The sequence below is a fragment of the Mustela erminea genome, chromosome 7 (genome assembly GCF_009829155.1).
Source record: "Mustela erminea isolate mMusErm1 chromosome 7, mMusErm1.Pri, whole genome shotgun sequence".
Lineage (NCBI taxonomy): Eukaryota > Metazoa > Chordata > Mammalia > Carnivora > Mustelidae > Mustela > Mustela erminea.
In genome coordinates this window covers 49,543,933-49,560,811 of record NC_045620.1, presented here as the reverse complement: position 1 = coordinate 49,560,811, position 16,879 = coordinate 49,543,933, and the positions used below count along the sequence as shown (strand labels likewise).

The window sequence follows — 16,879 nt, the reverse complement described above, 5'->3', positions numbered from 1 at the left end:
TTGATGTACAAAGACATTTTCCCAGGTTTTGTTGTCATGAAAAATGCTGCTATAGATGTTCTTGTATAATGTGTTCATTGTGCACACTTACGTTTTCATTTCCCTTGGTCGGGCACTGTTGAATCATTGGGTAACTATGTTTACGTTCATAAAAAACTGCCAGGCTGTTTTCCAAAGTGGCTGTGCCATTATTCACTCCTAAGTGGGGTGCCTGGGTTCTTGGTGCTCCACATCCTTGTCAGCACTTGACACTGTCAGTCTTTTAATTTTAGCCATTCTGGTGGGTGCAGAAGAGCATCTCACTGTGGTTAGAATTTGCATTTTTCTGATAACTAGTGATGTTGAGCATCTTTTCATATACTTATTCCATGCATCTTATTTTGTGAAACATTTTTTCATGTTTTTTGCTCAATTTAAAATTGGATTATCTTTTTATGATTGATCTGTATTTCTTTATATATTCTGGATATATATCATTTATCATGTATGCATCATACATAGTTTTTCCTAGTCTGTGGTTTGTCTTTTCATTATCTAAGTGCTGTCTTCATAAGCTAATTTTTTAAAAATTTTGATGATTGCATTCTACTTTTGTGATTGAGGTGTAGTTAGACTCTTCGAGCTGACATTTTAACTTAAGGATTTTAAATTAGTCTCATCACACATACACACACAAGTATGCAGACACTCCTCACCCCAAGGTAACCTGTGTTGGTAGCTGGCTATACATCTTCCCACATCTCTTTCCATGCTCTTACAAACATATACATATGCACGAGATTTTTTTTTTAATTTTACTTAAAGGGTACCCCACTATGGACTCAAGAAACTATTCTTCCCGTTTAACATAAATTGACCAACAGGTACATGAAAAGACCTGTCAGAATGACTATTATAAAAAAGGCAAGATATAACAAGTGTTGGTGAGGATGTGAAGAAAAGATAATCCTGCACACTGTTGGTGGGACTGTAAACTGGTGCACCACTAGTGAGGTGCCTCAAAAAATTAAAAATAGAACTACGATTTGACTCTGTAATTCCACTTCTGGCTATTTACCTGAAGAAAATGAAAACACTAACTCAAAAAAATATCTGCCCTTCTGTGCTCACTGTGGCATTATTCATAATAGCCAAGACATGGAAGCAACCCATGTGCATTGACAGATGAATGGATAAGGAAGATGTGGTCATATCTATGATGGAATATAGCCATGAAGAAGAAGTGAAATCTCGCTATTGACAACAACATGGATGGACTGTAATGCTAAAAGAATAAGGCAGAGAAAACAAATAGTGTCTGATTTCACCTATATATAAAATCTAAAAGGAAAACAAGGCTCATAGATGCAGAGAAGAGATTGGTAAGTTGCCAGGGGTGAGGGATGGGTGAGAGAAATGGGTAAAAGTGATAAAAACTGAAAAAAGAAAGGCTAAGGCTAGCATAGGTATCACAGAACTGAAAGGGTTGCTGGGGGCCCAAATGTTTGGTAGATTTCTCCACCAGATGATGCACTTTGTTTTACTTTTCCCTATTTTGATTTTTTTTTTTTTACACTTTACCAGGAAAAACCGAATTATGATTATGATTTAGGAACAATATCTTGTGATTTGGGAATCTGATTTCACATGCAGTGCCAAAACTCACTTATTAGATTTGACATGCACTCTTGAAGAACATCTAATACATGTGCCCTACATGACGGTTGAAACCGCAGTCAGCACTTACACAAGTAAGACTGACCCCAGGCTGAGCATGGACGCTACCAGGACCCCAGAGGATCCCTGCATGTCGAATCAGTTCCAGGAATGGCCCCTACACAAAAATATCAAAAACAAAACCATGTTGTTATTTTTTTTTCCTCAGACCATTTTGTTATGCCATTTTTAAATTATATGCAAGGCTGTGCCTCTTTAGAAATATATATAAATGTATGTTTTAACACAGACTTAGGAAATGGAAATTAAGGACAAAATAAAGTGTTGCAAAACAAAAACAAAAACAAAAAAACAAAAACAAAACAATGTGAGTGGATCCACAGAGGCCGTAGGCAGAGATCTGAGCCTTTTTCTTTGGTTGCTACTTAATATTCCAGAGAATGAATATGCCACCACTGATTCAACCACCTCTCTTTTTAATGAGTTTCACTTCTGCTTCCCGCTGGACATTCAGGTTGTTTCCAGAGTCTAGCTGCCTCAAACAATGCTTGAAGCAAGCACACCAGCAAGCCAGGACAATACAGAGCCTATAGCTCTGGGAAGTCTGTTGCTGTTTTCCTGTGGGATAAATTCCAACGGTGAGATCGTTGGGTCATGGAGTACGTGTATTTCAAAACTTAACAGCAACTGCAGATTTCTTCCTCACAAAGCTGTAGGAATTCACAAGCCATGGGTGAGAGTCTGTGTCCCTGTGTCTGCAAGCCCTGGATGCTGTTGCTTAACTCGTTTTTCAGCCTCATGGGTAGTAATACTCTTATCTCACTGCAGCCCAACCATGCTTTTCTACTAACTCATTTTAAAAACGGATTTTTAAAATTTATCTGCATGACTTTTTTTTTACTGTTCAGAATTTTTTTTTTTTTAATTCTTCCCCTTTTCTCTCCAGTGTTCTCTCTTGCTCTACACCTTGTCATTTCTTAAATGACATGTTTCAGATGTGTTTCAAACAACTCTCAGGAGATCCTCTGTTCTCAATTACTTACTTTTCTTTCTTCTTTTTTTTTAAATTTTTATTTTTTATAAACATATAATATATTTTTATCCCCAGGGATACAGGTCTGTGAATTGCCAGGTTTACACTCTTCACAGCACTCACCAAAGCACATACCCTCCCCAATGTCCATAACCCCACCCCACTTCTCTCAAACCCTCCCCCCTCAGCAACCCTCAGTTTGTTTTGTGAGATTAAGAGTCACTTATGGTTTGTCTCCCTCCCCTCAATTACTTATTTTTCATGTGTGATATCCTCCAGGCCTCGAGCCCTGTTTACCGTGCACCGTGCCAACGGGTGAGTTCCCTGGAGATTCAGCATCAAGAGTTTCTAGAGAAAATTGTTATCAGAGCCCATTTTGTAGGACTGGGGTCCAAGTATTCTGAATGCATTTTCTTCTTCGAGAACTGATCCTAGCAGGGATCAAATACATCTTGATTGAATCTGAACCTTCCTGCATGGAGACTGAACTGGTTGCTGGGCCTCATGGCTGGATTAGCTGTTGGAGAGCCAGCTCCTGGCCCCCTATGGAAGCACACAGCCCACCCCAGCACCGTGCAATTCCAGCCAGCTACCAGCAGGGTCTCTGAGCTGGAGCCTGGCGGGGGTAACTCGTCCTTAGAACACAGCAGGCAGGTGTGCAGGGCAGGGCTACACCACCCAGGTCACGGAGAGAGAAGCAAGCAGACTGTGAGTGAACACAGCCTGGCCAAAGGCAAGTGGAGGTCTGAGGACAGGAGGCTCAGCCCTTCTGAGCGGAGAACTGTTGAAGAACTTCAGAGAAAACCAAACCACAGATTTTTGTTTGTTCGCTTGTTTTTCTTTCAGTGTTACTGAGATGTAGTTGACATGCAGCACTGTGCAAATGTAAGGTGCACATGTGTTGTGAAATGATGACCATGATAAGTTTAGTTAACACCTATCATCTCCTACAGATGCCAAAATAAATAAATAAATAAATAAATAAGAGAAAATGAAAGAAAAAAAAAGGAACAAGAAGAAATGTATTTTTCTTTTGATGAGTACTTTTAGAATTTGCAACCTTAGTCACTTTCAAATATACCAACAGCAGCGTTAACTATAGTCCTCATGTTGTACGTTATATCCACAATATTTACATATCTTCTTCTGGAAATTTGTACCTCTGACCCCCTTCATCTGTTTCCCCACTGCCCCCGCCTCTGGAAACCACACGTCTGATCTCTTTTTGTATGAGGGTTTTTTTTGTGTGGTTTTTTTGTTTTTGTTTTTGTTTTTTAAACTCCACATACAAGTGAAATCATGTAGTGTTTGTCTTTCTCTGACTCATTTCATTCAGTTTAGAACTCTCAGGTCCACCCACACTTTTTTTTTTTTTCCCTTAAGATTTTATTTATTTGTCAGAGAGAAAGAGTGAGCACAAGCAGGGGCAGGGCGGCAGACAGAGTCCCCACTGAGTGAAGTGGCTCCCCACTGAGCCTGATGTGGGACTGGATCCCAGGACACTGGGATCATGACCTGAGCCGAAAGCAGATGCTTAACTGACTGAGCCACCCAGTGAATGCAGGATCCACCTACTCTGTCACAAATGGCAGAATTCCATTCTTTTTAAGGTTGAATAGAATTCCATCCTGTGTATATCATCTAGTTATCAATCTGCTATCTCTCTCTCCCTCTCTTTCTCTTAATTATCTATAAAAAGTGATAATATTTTATGTAGAAAATCTGAATTGTTATACTACAGAGTATAATTAATATAAGAAAACTTGTGTATAGTCTCACTACCCACAGTTCTCTCATAATATTTCCATGGTTTTCTTTCAGTAATAAAGACACACACACACACACACATATGTGTGTGTGTGTGTGTGTATGTGTGTATATATATATATTTAAGCATTTTATAGATATTTAAAATTTGCCTCACATTGTATATGCAATTGTTTCTTATCATTATACTGTTACTAATTATCCATGTCATGAAGTATTCTTTAAAAGTTTAATTTTTTTTGAAGTATAGTATACCCAGAAGAATGCATATACTATAAACATGTAGCTTCAATGATTCTTCATGGAATGCATCATTTTTATATTGTAAAGTAATTTCTTGCATGTAACTCATTTGTACAGCCCATTGTTTGTAAGTTTTCTTACAGATAAATAGTTCTGTGGTGAACATCTCTGTGCACAAATCTTTGGGTGCATCTTGGGTGAATGGGTTTTGATCAAATATACATTACAGATGAGAATAGGCACTACTGTATTTTTGCTTTGGGGTTCTCAGGACCTGGGACCTTTATACAAAAACGTTCATGTGCCACTTCTGCAGGATTTGGCTTACATCATTTGTGAAGGGGACACACGGATAAAGAGCTATGCCTCAGTGGAGCAGTGACCCATATCTCAGGCTGCAGCCTCCCCCCGCTCTGTGTGCCTGTGAATGAGAACAAAGATGGCAGGACTTAGATGGGAAGACCCAGGAAACAGAGATGATCAGCAGAGCAGAGGATGCTGCTGCAGGTGACTGGGAAGTTCTGCTATAGATATCTGGGCAATCATGTCCTGTTCTGGTGGTCAAAAGGGACAGTACCATCGTCTGAGGTGGTGGTTTGGGACCTGAGCAAGACCCTGACCTCCCGCTGACGGAGCTGTTCAAAAATGGATGATGAGGAGGGGTACTTGGCTTGGATTGGGCCTTCGAGCCCTTTGGGTACCTGAAGGGGAGATAGGCTTAAGACATGGCTGGGTTTTAGACGAGGTCTTCCCAAATGCAAGTGACTGGAAATTTCTCTAGTTCAGTGAACTTTCTCTTCTCTTTTTGCCTGACTGCCTGCTTGCCTCAGTCCTTCCATCCCTTCCTTCCCCTCTCCCTCCCTTTCTTTCTGCTGTTGACTGTTTCCTAGATATATAAAGTCAAAGGAAGCATTGCCCATGCTCCCAGGGACATCCATGTGGGGCCATGGAGTCCTGGAACCAGTTGCAGGTACTGAGATGACCTAGTGCAGTGTAACCCACCATCCTGACTGTAGTGATCCAGTGACCATCACCCTCTGCTCTTCCCTCTCAGGCCCTGGGTGGGCTCGGGGAGGTGAGTCTGGCCCCAAGCCACTCTGCGACCTAGTGGGATGGGGCTGGAGGGAGCAGCAGGGCTGGCCAGTATACTGCCTCTTTCCCTGTGTGGCCTCTCTGGGGGCTCCCTCTGCAGTGTACCCAGTATGGGAACCTGAGTGCACTGAGAAAGGCTTGCGGAGGTGCTCTATGTGCCCCTTCCCAGTGCTGGGTGGATGTGGTTCCTTTTCTGGGGAAGGAGGGCTGGGAGGACTCTGAGGTGAAAGTGAAAGCTCCAACATGTGGGTTGGAAAGGGAAGATGGAGAGGTAATAAACCATACTGCACAAGGAATGACTGTGACCCTGGAAGGGGCAGGGGGTTAGAGAGAGTGGTGCCAACTGAGCGAGGCAGGAGGCAGAGCTGGGTGAAGCCTTGAGTGCTTTCCTGCCGTGAAGAACCAAGTCCCCTGGCTCTGAAATGTAAGTTCTCTCCTTTGCTCTACAACATTAGTAGAGTCAGCGATAGACACAGGGGCCTTGGGGAGTATGTCTGTCTGTATCTGTGCTTTTGTGTGGTGTGTGTAGAGTCTGACGTGTATGGTGTGTGTGAATGCATGTAGCATGCTTGCATCTGTGCATGTTTTGTGTATAGTATTACTGTGTGTGCACATATGTCAGCATGTGCGTGCCTATGAAGGAGAACAAAGATGGCGGTTTATGGACAGGAAGACCCAAGAAGCAGAGATGGGAGCTGAGGTTCAGGCTCAGGGGTATCAGGTGCTATGCATGGAACCGGGCTCTGCCTTCTGGCCCTCTCCTTTCTGAAACTTCTGGGATTGTGGGTGCACTGACACTGTCCCCTGGCCTTTGGTGCCCTTGTTGTAGTTGCGGTCGCTCCTCGTACGGGTGGAGGAGCCTGGTCCGACGGCAGCTGTGGGCATGGAAGGCTGCCGTGCGCCTCTCTTCCTCCAACTGTCAGTGTCCAGCTGACGTCTACCTGCACCGGGTGGCTTCCTAGTGCCATTGGTGATTGATGTTGCATTTTATCTTGAGGTTCTTGTTTTAGTCCGTGGGTAGGTAGGTCTGGGAAGTGCTTGTCTGACCATTTCCACCTGTGGGATCTTAGAGTCAGAGGACTCATCTACACAGCCTAAGATAATGCTATTATTTTCCACATGAGTGGGGATCATGCAGCAATCCCCAGCCTTTCCAGTTCCTGCTTCTGACCCACATTCCAGCACACATCTTCATTCCCTCACCTCCTCTCCCTTCTGTACTTTGGCCCCCCATCATTTCCCCACAAAGCCCTCACTAGTGGACCTGCCCCACCCCTTACACATGGAGGCGCATTCCCACTGGCACAGGGGGAGGGCTGTGTGCCAGTGGCTTTCAAGTCTGGGCTACATCCAGATCAACCACAGCAGGCTCCCTGCGGGGGCCTGGGCTTGCCAGGTGATCCCACTGTGTAGCCAAGGTCCAGAACCACTGCTAGGAGGAAGTCTACAGGACACCTGCTTTTGATACTTCTAGGTAAGAAAACACAGTGTTTTGTCCAAAATAGCTGCTCAGGGGCATTACTTCCTGTATGCTATATCCTAACTGTGTAGAGACCCCTGAGGTCACCCCACCCCCCTCTCAGACATGTGGGACATCCCACAACTGGGCCACAGAGGGCAACAAGTCTGGGGCTGCTGCACTTTCTCCCTTCTGTTCTCTGTGTGGCCCATTCACTCCCCTCCCTCTCTGCCCTCCGCCCCAGCTGGCTCAGGTCTTCTCAAGCTCAGAAATCTGTTGCTGGGTCGTGGGGCCATCAGGGATCTTGGAGAAGGGCTCCATGAAATGAACTGCACTGTCTTCCAGGTGGCGCTTTAAGGATGAGGTCCTGGCAAACCGTGAACTTAATGAGAGTGGAAAAGGGAGTCTGTACTGGGTCACACAAGGCAGGGGATGTCCCTGGGTCTGCACCAGGCCTGAGACAGTGAAGGCCCAGCTGTCAGAAGGGAAGATGCTTCTGCAGGGAGAAGAAGTGACACTCTGGTGGCCCTTGATGGACCAACTGCCTGGAGTCATCATGGATCAGCTGAAGTCATGCGAGGAGACAGTTGCTCCAAATAGCTGACACTGTTGGAGACTTGTGGCATTTGGGATTGTTCTGACACTTCTGTCTTGTTGCAGAGCCTCTTTGGGAATGCAGGGCTTGGTGTGACCCAACACCAAGCCTCGTGCTGATGCACTGGTGCCACAGAGCTGACTGTTGAGGGCCATCCTGTTTAGAGCCTGGAAGACTGCACAGGAAAGACTGGCTACCACACACAAGGAAGAAGCAGACCACAAGGCAGGGAAGCGAGCAGGGAGTCCACTCTCCCAAGGATCTGAAGCTGGGCTGGCTGGAAGCAATGTTCACTGGCAGAAAGTGGGTTTTGGGGTCAAGCCAACCATGCTTCATCTATTCCTTGGCCACCTGCTCTACCAGTGTTTACTGAGCAGCTACTGGGGGTCCAAAGAATGATGGGCATCAGTAGGCCTAGAGTCACACAGGAGGCATGGGTGAAACCTGGAGCTTCCACCTACTCTGGATGTGTGTCAGCCTCAGTTTCCCTATTAGGAAAGCCAGCCCCTACATAGTAACAATATAGGAGACCACTGGGATCCTATCAGTTACTTCTCTAGGGCTTATCTGAGCCAGAGTCTGTTCTCAATGGACCCACAGGACCTGGGGGTGGCTGACCTGCAGGCAGATGAGAATGTGCCAGAAACCCCATGCCCTCAGAGCAGCAGGCATGTGGTTCCTGACAGGGGGACTCCCTGGGAACGCCCTTCTTCCAAGGGGTCCTCTAGAGACACAGGAACTCTCACTCACTGCTGGTGGGAATTCAAAATGCTTCAGCCACACTGGAAGACAGTTTGGCAGTTTCTGGCAAAACTAGAAATATTTTTACCGTAAGATCAATTGTGCTTCTTAGTATTTACCCAAAGAAGCAAAAATCTTATGTCTGCCCAAAACCTTGCCCATGGATGCTTAGAGCAGCTTTATTCATCATTGTAAAAACTTAGAAACAACCAGGATGTCCTTCAGTAGGTGAAAAGGTAATTCAGATGGTGGAATATTACTCAGCAATAAAAAGAAATGAGCTATCAAGCCATGAAAAGACATGGAGGAAGCTCAGATGCGTATTTAGTGAAAGAAATCAATCTGAAAGGCTACATGCTGCGTGACTCCAACTCTATGACATTCTGGAAAAGGTGAAACTACCGAGACAGTAAAAGGATCCATGGTTGCCAAGGGTGGGATGGGGGAAGGAAGACGAATAGCAGGACCACAGAGGATTTTTAGGGCCATGTAGCTACTTCATACGATGCTGTAATGATGTCTGTGTCATTTTACCTTTGTCCGAAACCAGAGACTGTATAATACTATGGGCGAACCGTGTGCAGACCCCTTGTGAGGGAGATTGTATATGTGTGGGTGCAGGGCATGTTTGGAAGACTCTGCCCTTTCAATTTTGCTGCTTTAAAGACATACTACCTTTAAATAACTTAAAAAAAAAAAAAGTCTTTGAAAAGCCTGTTGGATCACTAGCCCTGGGTATGGTTCCTACTGAATTATGGCTGTTGCCGATGTTATGTGAGCTCGTCATGGTGTGTTTCCTCTCACTCCTGCCTGTGACGATGAAGCTGTTTTCTGAAAACGTTGGAAGGTATTGGAGAGTGAAGTATGGAGAGATGGGTATCTCTAGGTGTCCGGCTGGCAGGCAGTTCAGGACAGGGGACTGCTGCCTAGGGAGGTCTGCCCTCTGGACCTTCCAGCAGACAGGACTGAAATGGGCTGTTTTGAGTCAAAGGGTAGAGCCAACTCATCTGACATGGAACGAGTTCTTCCTGGGGCTGGTGCAGGACACACCTTGGGCATCAGCTGAGGGGAGCTGTCAGGGCTTTCTTCTCTTCCCAAGCCTGTCGCTGGCCTGGAGCAGCACTGGTGGAGGCAGACGGCTGGACGGAGGGGTAGTTGGAATGGATTGTGTAGGGCAGCCCTCTCCCCAGCACCTCCTAAGTGAGCCCCTGAGGCAAGCACTATGGGAGTGGTTGGCATTCCGCCATCATGGAATGGCATAAATACGATTTACAGGGACTGTTGACCAGTGCTTCTCTGAACAGCAGCAGCAACTTCAGGGTGCTGGTTAGAAATGTGAATTCTGGGCCTACCCCAGACCCACTCTGTCAGACATGATGGGAGTGGGCTCAGCTCTCTGGGGGGGGGGGGGGGGGGGTGCTGATGATCCTTGCTCAATCTGAAAACCTCTGCTGCAAGCCATGGATGGGCTGGCCCTTAGGGTTAAATCTGGACGAGGATGCTTTTCTTTCTTTCTTTCTTTCTTTTTTTAAGAGACTGGAGAGAGAAAGTAGGGAGGGGGAGAGGCGCAGGAGAGGGAGAGAGGGACCATTAAGCAGCTCCATGCCCATCGTGGAGCCCTACATGGAGTGGGCTCCATCTCACAACAGTGAAATCATGACCTGAGATGAAATCAAGAGTCAGACACTTGGGATATCTGGGTGGTTCAGGGGGTTAAAGCCTCTGCTTTCGGCTCAGGTCATGATCCCAGGTTCCTGGGATCGAGCCCCGCATCGGGCTCTCTGCTCAGCAGGGAGCCTGCTTACCCCTCTCTCTCTGCCTGCCTCTCTGCCTACTTGTGATCTCTCTTTGTCAAATAAATAAATAAAATCTTTAAAAAAAAAAAAAAAAGAGTCAGACACTTAATTGACTGAGCCACCTGGCGCCCAGGCCAAGGCTGTTTTGTAAATAAAGTTTTACTGGGTCACAGCCACACCTGCTCACTCATGGTCCTCTGCTACCACTTTCACTCTTCAACTGCAGAGTGGTTGTGATAGAGCCTATGTGGCTCACTATACTGAAATCTCCACTATCTGTTCCTTGACTGAAAAACATGGCTGGCTCTGGTTCTCAGCCTAACATTGGGGTCACCTGGATGGTGAAAAAACCATGGAAGCCAGGGCTGCAGCCCAGAGATCCTGGTTTGGTTGGCTTGGAGGCTGCCCTGGCTGCTAGGATTTTAAGCTCCCAGCTGATTTAATGTGCAGCTATGCTTGTGAGACCTATGGCTTCAGACCAGCATTTGTTTTAGAGTTTTGCAATCTGCTCAGCCTTTCTCAGCTAGCTTTGCTTACATCCCATCCCCAGCCAGCTTGCTCTTCCCGACACAGACTGGGGAACGGGGTTCCTTTCCTTCTCAGAGTAGCTCTTGCGCTTAAGTGGGGTGAACACTTGGGCTCCACTCTCGGCATGCACTTGTGAAAACATCTGAGTAGCTCTCCTATGGTAAGGGAAGGACCACCTTTGCAGCAGCCAGCATGTGGTTTGGGCCAATTGTGTCTCTCTGAGGGGTGGAAGGGCTGGCTTGACTATAGCATCGGGGCTGATGGAAGCAGGGTACCTGGGCGTGCCTCTGCTCAAGGGTTCCAGAACACAGGGAACAGCAGTGCATCAGGGATCTAGAGAACCCAGAGCTGGGAGCAGGTCACCACTTACCAGCTGGAGAAACTGGGCAGATGGCTCCCGGGTCCAGCTGTTTGCACAGGTGCTGGATGCAACAGGTCATCCACAAGGAATTTACCATTTCTCATGCTCTGTTAGTTGATGTTCACACTTACTTGCTTTTAAAACAAACTATGCTTTTTGCTGTGGTGACAGAAGAAAAGTGTTCAGAGCATGAAATTTAAAAACTACATTTTAGATCAAATAAGAAATGAGAAATCATTTACCACCCAGGAAAAAAATCCCTGTTAAGATGTTGCCATGTATCCCCCTAGTCCTTATTTCAAAATTGAACACTGTACACAGTTCAGTTACTTTGCAACAACTCCGTGAGGTTGGTGGGAGTAGACAATGCCATCCTAGCATGTGGAAGAGGAGAGCAACCCTGAGTGTAAAGGAGAAAGTAAGGTGTGCGCGGCATGTGGGTATGAGGATGTTTAACCTTGGGAGTTACAAAATCACTCATTGTGATGTAACCTCCCCCGGGGACTTGCTAACATGCAGATTCTGGCCTCTGGGCTGGGCCTGAGAGTGTGCATTTCTAACCAGCTCCCCGGGAGAGGCCCACTCTGCTGGTCTGTTCACCACAGTTGAGTACCAGGGACTCGAGAAGAATCGAGAAAATCTAGCTGAGCTGTGTGCTGCAGGCTCTTGTGGTGCTGTGGTGGGAGATAGGGAGAGAGTTCATGTCTAAATGTCTACTCTAGACCTTTTAATACAGAACTTGCAAAACTATTTTATAAGGAAAAATGTTCTATGGAGGAATTAAACTCTTTTCAAACTGGAATGCTGGCTCTCTAGGAAAATCTTTTCCTTGTCAAGGATAAATATATCAGGCTTCTTACCTTAAACCCTCTTCTCAGCTTCTGGGTGCTTGTTTTCCCATTTGTCCGGAGGAAGCACACTTGTACTTCCTCCTGGGCAGGCAGATCTGCTTTCTCTCTCGGGAAGCCTTCCCATAGCCCCTGATCTTCAGGGAGGAGGAAAGAATGAGCTTGCAAAAGAGAAGTGAGGTTTTCAGAGTTAGAAAGGCAGGAAGGGAGTTGGCAGGCTCTGTTGCCTGACAGAACAAAAGGCCTCAACCCCAGCGAGGGGCACACCCTGGGAAGACCCCTCAGCACTCTGGGTAGACACCTCAGCAACCTCTCTAGCCGCGGGGCAGGTGGCTGGGGGGGGGGGGAGAGGGGTGTAGGGGACACCTTCCTGTTGCTCCTGTGGGAGAATGAGCTCCTGGGAGGTGAAGTGCAGGACGGCTTCATAAACAGGGCCGAAAATGTCTTTTCCTGCAGCAAAATATATTTTCCCAGAAAACATAATTATGCTGCCAAAACTACTGCAGGCAGCTTGAGGATAAGAGTGCCACGAAATGGAATGAGGCAGTTGGTTTTATCTAAAAAAAAAAAAAAATCTGGAGAATTCAAAATGGCTTAATTGCACAGCTATTAAATAGCTCCTAAATCTGGGAAGATAGAGCGATTTTGTTGCTAATATTTGCTTTCAGCGGGCTGAGCCCCTTTTCTCATCGCAGGCGACATGCTTGAGATTTGGCTACCTTTCCTCCTGTAGCTTAATGGTGACCTTTTTTAGACTGGTGGGGGGAGCGTGACTCCTGACTGTCTGGGAGGGAATCTGCCCCTGAGATATTGCTCCCAGTCTGGGGGAGCAAGTTCCTTTCCTCAAGGACCTTGTGTCAGTGAGGCTGCTCCGGGCCAATCCAGACTCTGGGCTGCTGCTAGGTGAAAGAGGCTTAGGGTGGGTTTTGTTTTCAGTTGTATCTGGATTTGAACACAGGAATCTTCATCTTCAGACCCGGTGACCTTGGACAACCTTTGTAACCTCTCTAGGTGAGGACTTGCAGGGCTGCAGCCAGGACCACCAAATAGGGACTTGAGTGAATATAGTGCCTGAGACCAGCAAGAGGGGACAGCAGTTTACTCCAGAAGTGTCAGGTTTCAGAGTCCAACTGAGCCAAGCCCCATGTTTTCCTCATCCTCAGAGGATGGGATAGAGCAGGGATCCTTCTGGAGGATATTGTGTTTTGCTCCTCAGTTTGTAAGAAGCACCCCCCCCAACAATGTTTATCATTTTATCAGCACTTTCAATAAATAAGAAACACATGAATGCACCCCTCTGGATTTCCTAGCATCTGCTTTTACATCAGTATATTTAGGAGGGTTGACCATATTCCTAACTCTCAGTGCTGAGTAAAAACTGACAAGTCTGCTGGGAGCTGGGCCTAAGGTGCCCTCCTGCCTCCTGTCATTCTGCTTTACACTGCAGACTTCTGCTTTTCCTCATTCTGACATGGTGCCACCTTTTCGGGGATTTTGTTTCTTGCTCATAACCTTTTAAACAGTCTTTGGTTCTAGGGAAGAGCGATCAAACACTCTGGAGGGATTACAAACCTAACTGAGATTTTATTCTTTACAACTGGTATGAATTTTTAAGATTATGAAATATTTCAAGTGTAGAGAAAAGGAGTAGAATCCGATAAGCATCCGTATGTCTTCCACCCAGATTCAACAAGTGGACACCATTTACCCTATTTGTTTAAGATTGCTTATTTTTGAAAGAAACAAAACATCATAGCTAAAGAAAGCATCAACAAAACTAAAAGGCAACCTAAAGGATGGGAGGAGATATTTGCAAATAATATGTCCAATAAGGGGTTGGGCATAGTAATCCAATTAAAAAATGGGCAGAAGACACGAATAGATATTTTTCCAAAGAAGAAATACAGGGGGCCAACAGACACATGAAAGGATGCTAACCACAAAAGCCATCACCTTACACTTGTCAGAATGGCTAGAATAAATAATATAAGAAGTAACGAGTGTTGGTGAGGCTGTGGAGAAAAAGGAACCCTTGCGCACTGTTAGTAGAAATGCAAACTGGTGCAGCCACTTTGGAAAACAGTTGGGAGGTTCCTCAAAAAATTAAAAACAGAACTACCATCTGATTTAGTAATTCTGCTACTGGGTATTTATTCAAAGTAAATGAAAATACTAATTTGGTAAGATATATGCACCCCTGTGTTTATTTCAGCATTATTTACAATAGCCAAGGTATGAAAACAGTCCAAGTACCCATTCATTAATGAATAGATAAGATGTGGGGCGCACACACACACACACACACACACACACATTTATAAATGTATATATACATACACACATATACACACATATACACATATACACACACATATATATTTATATATGTATACACACAGACACATATATATTTATATATGTATGTATATGTATTCATATATATACAGAATATAATATTACTCAACCATAAAAAGGAGATTATGTCATTGGCAACAAAATGGATGTACCTGGAGAGTATTAGGCTATGTGAAATAAATCAAACAGAAAGACAAACACCATTATAACTTCACTTACATGTGGAATCTAACAAAACAAATGAATAAACAAAAAACAAAGAGCAGAAACAGACCCATAAATACAGAGAACAAATTGATGGTTGCCGTGGGGGGAGAAGGATGGGGTGAGATGGGTATAACTGGTGAAGAGGAGTAGCATGTACTTCCAATTTTTGAATGGACAAGTCGTGGGGACAAAAGGTGTAGTATAAGGAATATATTCGATGGTATTGTAATAGTGTTGTATGGTGACAGATGGTAGCTCATGTGTGGTGAGCATAGCACAACATATAGACTTGTCCAGTCACCATGTAGTACACCTGGAACATTGTGTGTCAACTCTACTTCAATAAAAAAGAGAGAAAAAAATGAAATATATATACAGCTGAATGTTGTTTGTGTGTGTTCCTACCCCTCCCCTTCAAGTGGGTACAACTATTAAGAATTGGGAAAATAGATTTTTGGTGCTTATAGTTTATATAGAAAATACTATACTTTCTATCATTTCCTGCAGTGTTTTTCACTCATCATTAAATATTCAAAGCTATCCATACTAATACATGTTAGCTTAGCAGCCAAGGAGAGTCCCTTTGTGTGACCATGTGATGTTTTGCTTCTGTTTCCAGTTTTCTGTTTCCATAATCAGAGCTCAAGTGAGGTCTTTGTGTGCACAGTTGTGTGCACTTTGAGTGCACAGCATTTTTGGGAAACAGAGTTTCTAGTCAAAGGGAAGAGAACACATAGACTACTTAGCTGAAAGCATAACCAAATTGGTTGTACCAGTTACTGTTCCAACCAGCATGCATCCCCTTAGCTTCCCATTTCTGCCAATTCTTGGGATTTTTAGATTTAAAGGTTTTTTTCCATCAGTATGGTTGGTGTGGAATTATAACTCCTTGTGGTTCTAGTTTGCATTTCCCTAATTAATAATGAAGTTAAACACATTTTCCTGTGTTTAAATGCAAATTTATGTCTTTTTCTATTTTTCTATTAGGGTGTTTGTATTTTTTCATGTACTTTTTTTTTTTTTTTACTAGTTCTGTATACATTGTGGCTTTAAATTCTTTTTGTCTAAAAATTTTGTCTTACAAATCTTCTCCTGGTGTATGACTTCTTTCTGACCTCTGTGTGGCATCTGGTGATGGATGGTTTTAAATAACAACATAATGTTCCAGCCCGAAATCTTATGTCTTGTTTAATGAACTGTACTTTTCTATAAAGCCATGACAATATTTCTTATGTCAGCTCCTAAAATCATAATGGTATCACGTTTACATTTACATCTTCATCCATCTGGTTTTGTGTATGCCATGAGGTAGTGACCCATTTTTCACTCTTCTATGGTACTCATCAGTTGCTCTGGGCTCCTTTCTCCTCTGGTCTGAAATGCTGTCTTTGCCCTGTGTTAAGCTGTATGTACATGAAGTTTGTGTCTGGGTTCCAGTCTCTTCTGTTTCCTATTGTTTATCCTGTGCTAACTATTCTAGGTTTGTGATAAGTTTGACATCTAGAAGAGTGAGTCCTTTCCTGAGCCTGCTTGCCTTAGGAGCATCTGGACTCTGCCAAGTTCTTTGCACTTCTGTATACATTTTAGGATCAATGTGCCATTTTACACAAACAATTTTATAGGGATTTTGATTGGATTGCATTGCATCAGATGATGGGTGTGAAAGACTGACATCATGACAAGACTGGGTCTTCCAATGTATAGTTTTTCACTTACTTAAAGTGGAAATCGGTTTTGTACATTTTCCCACCCATAAATTCTCATATATCTTTTGCTAGACTTATTCCTATGTACCTTTAAAAAATTTAACTAATCTCTAACATTGTAACTGTTGTTTTTCAAATTACTTTTTCTAACTTTTTTCTGGGCTGTAGAAATGCAAAACTTGAATTCTAATAATTTGCTTGTCACTTCTCTTTTTGCTTGGGTTTTCTATGTAGACAAATCAGTTGTAAATAACACATTTGTTTTCTCCTTTCTAATTCTTACATATTTAAAAAACTCTTTTTTTTAAAGGCAAAACACCTCCACTTGATTTTGAATAGAAGTTGTGTACATAGTTGTTCTTGTTGTGTTTTGAATTTAAAGGAGAATTTAAAAAAAAAAACAACTTTGCATGGCATGTGAGGTTTGTTTGACATTGTATAGTGATCTCTGCTCTCATTCCATTACTATTTCTGTGGAATATCTTTTTCTGT

At 44.0% G+C, this 16,879-nt stretch overlaps 2 long non-coding RNA genes across 3 annotated transcripts; one reads left to right on the top strand and one right to left on the bottom strand.

Moving 5' to 3' along the window:
- Positions 1-1,145: 1,145 nt before the first annotated feature.
- LOC116595353 lies at positions 1,146-4,108 on the top strand. Its single transcript, XR_004287632.1, has 3 exons — positions 1,146-1,361; positions 2,171-2,389; positions 2,969-4,108. It is a non-coding gene; the product is annotated as an uncharacterized LOC116595353 (long non-coding RNA).
- Positions 2,889-11,688, bottom strand: LOC116595352. Of its 2 annotated transcripts, none has more exons than XR_004287630.1 (3): positions 11,514-11,688; positions 11,281-11,430; positions 2,889-3,037 (listed from the first exon to the last, which is right to left on the bottom strand). It is a non-coding gene; the product is annotated as an uncharacterized LOC116595352 (long non-coding RNA). The 2 variants fall into 2 exon arrangements; XR_004287631.1 differs by having other exon boundaries at positions 11,602-11,688.
- Positions 11,689-16,879: the final 5,191 nt, after the last annotated feature.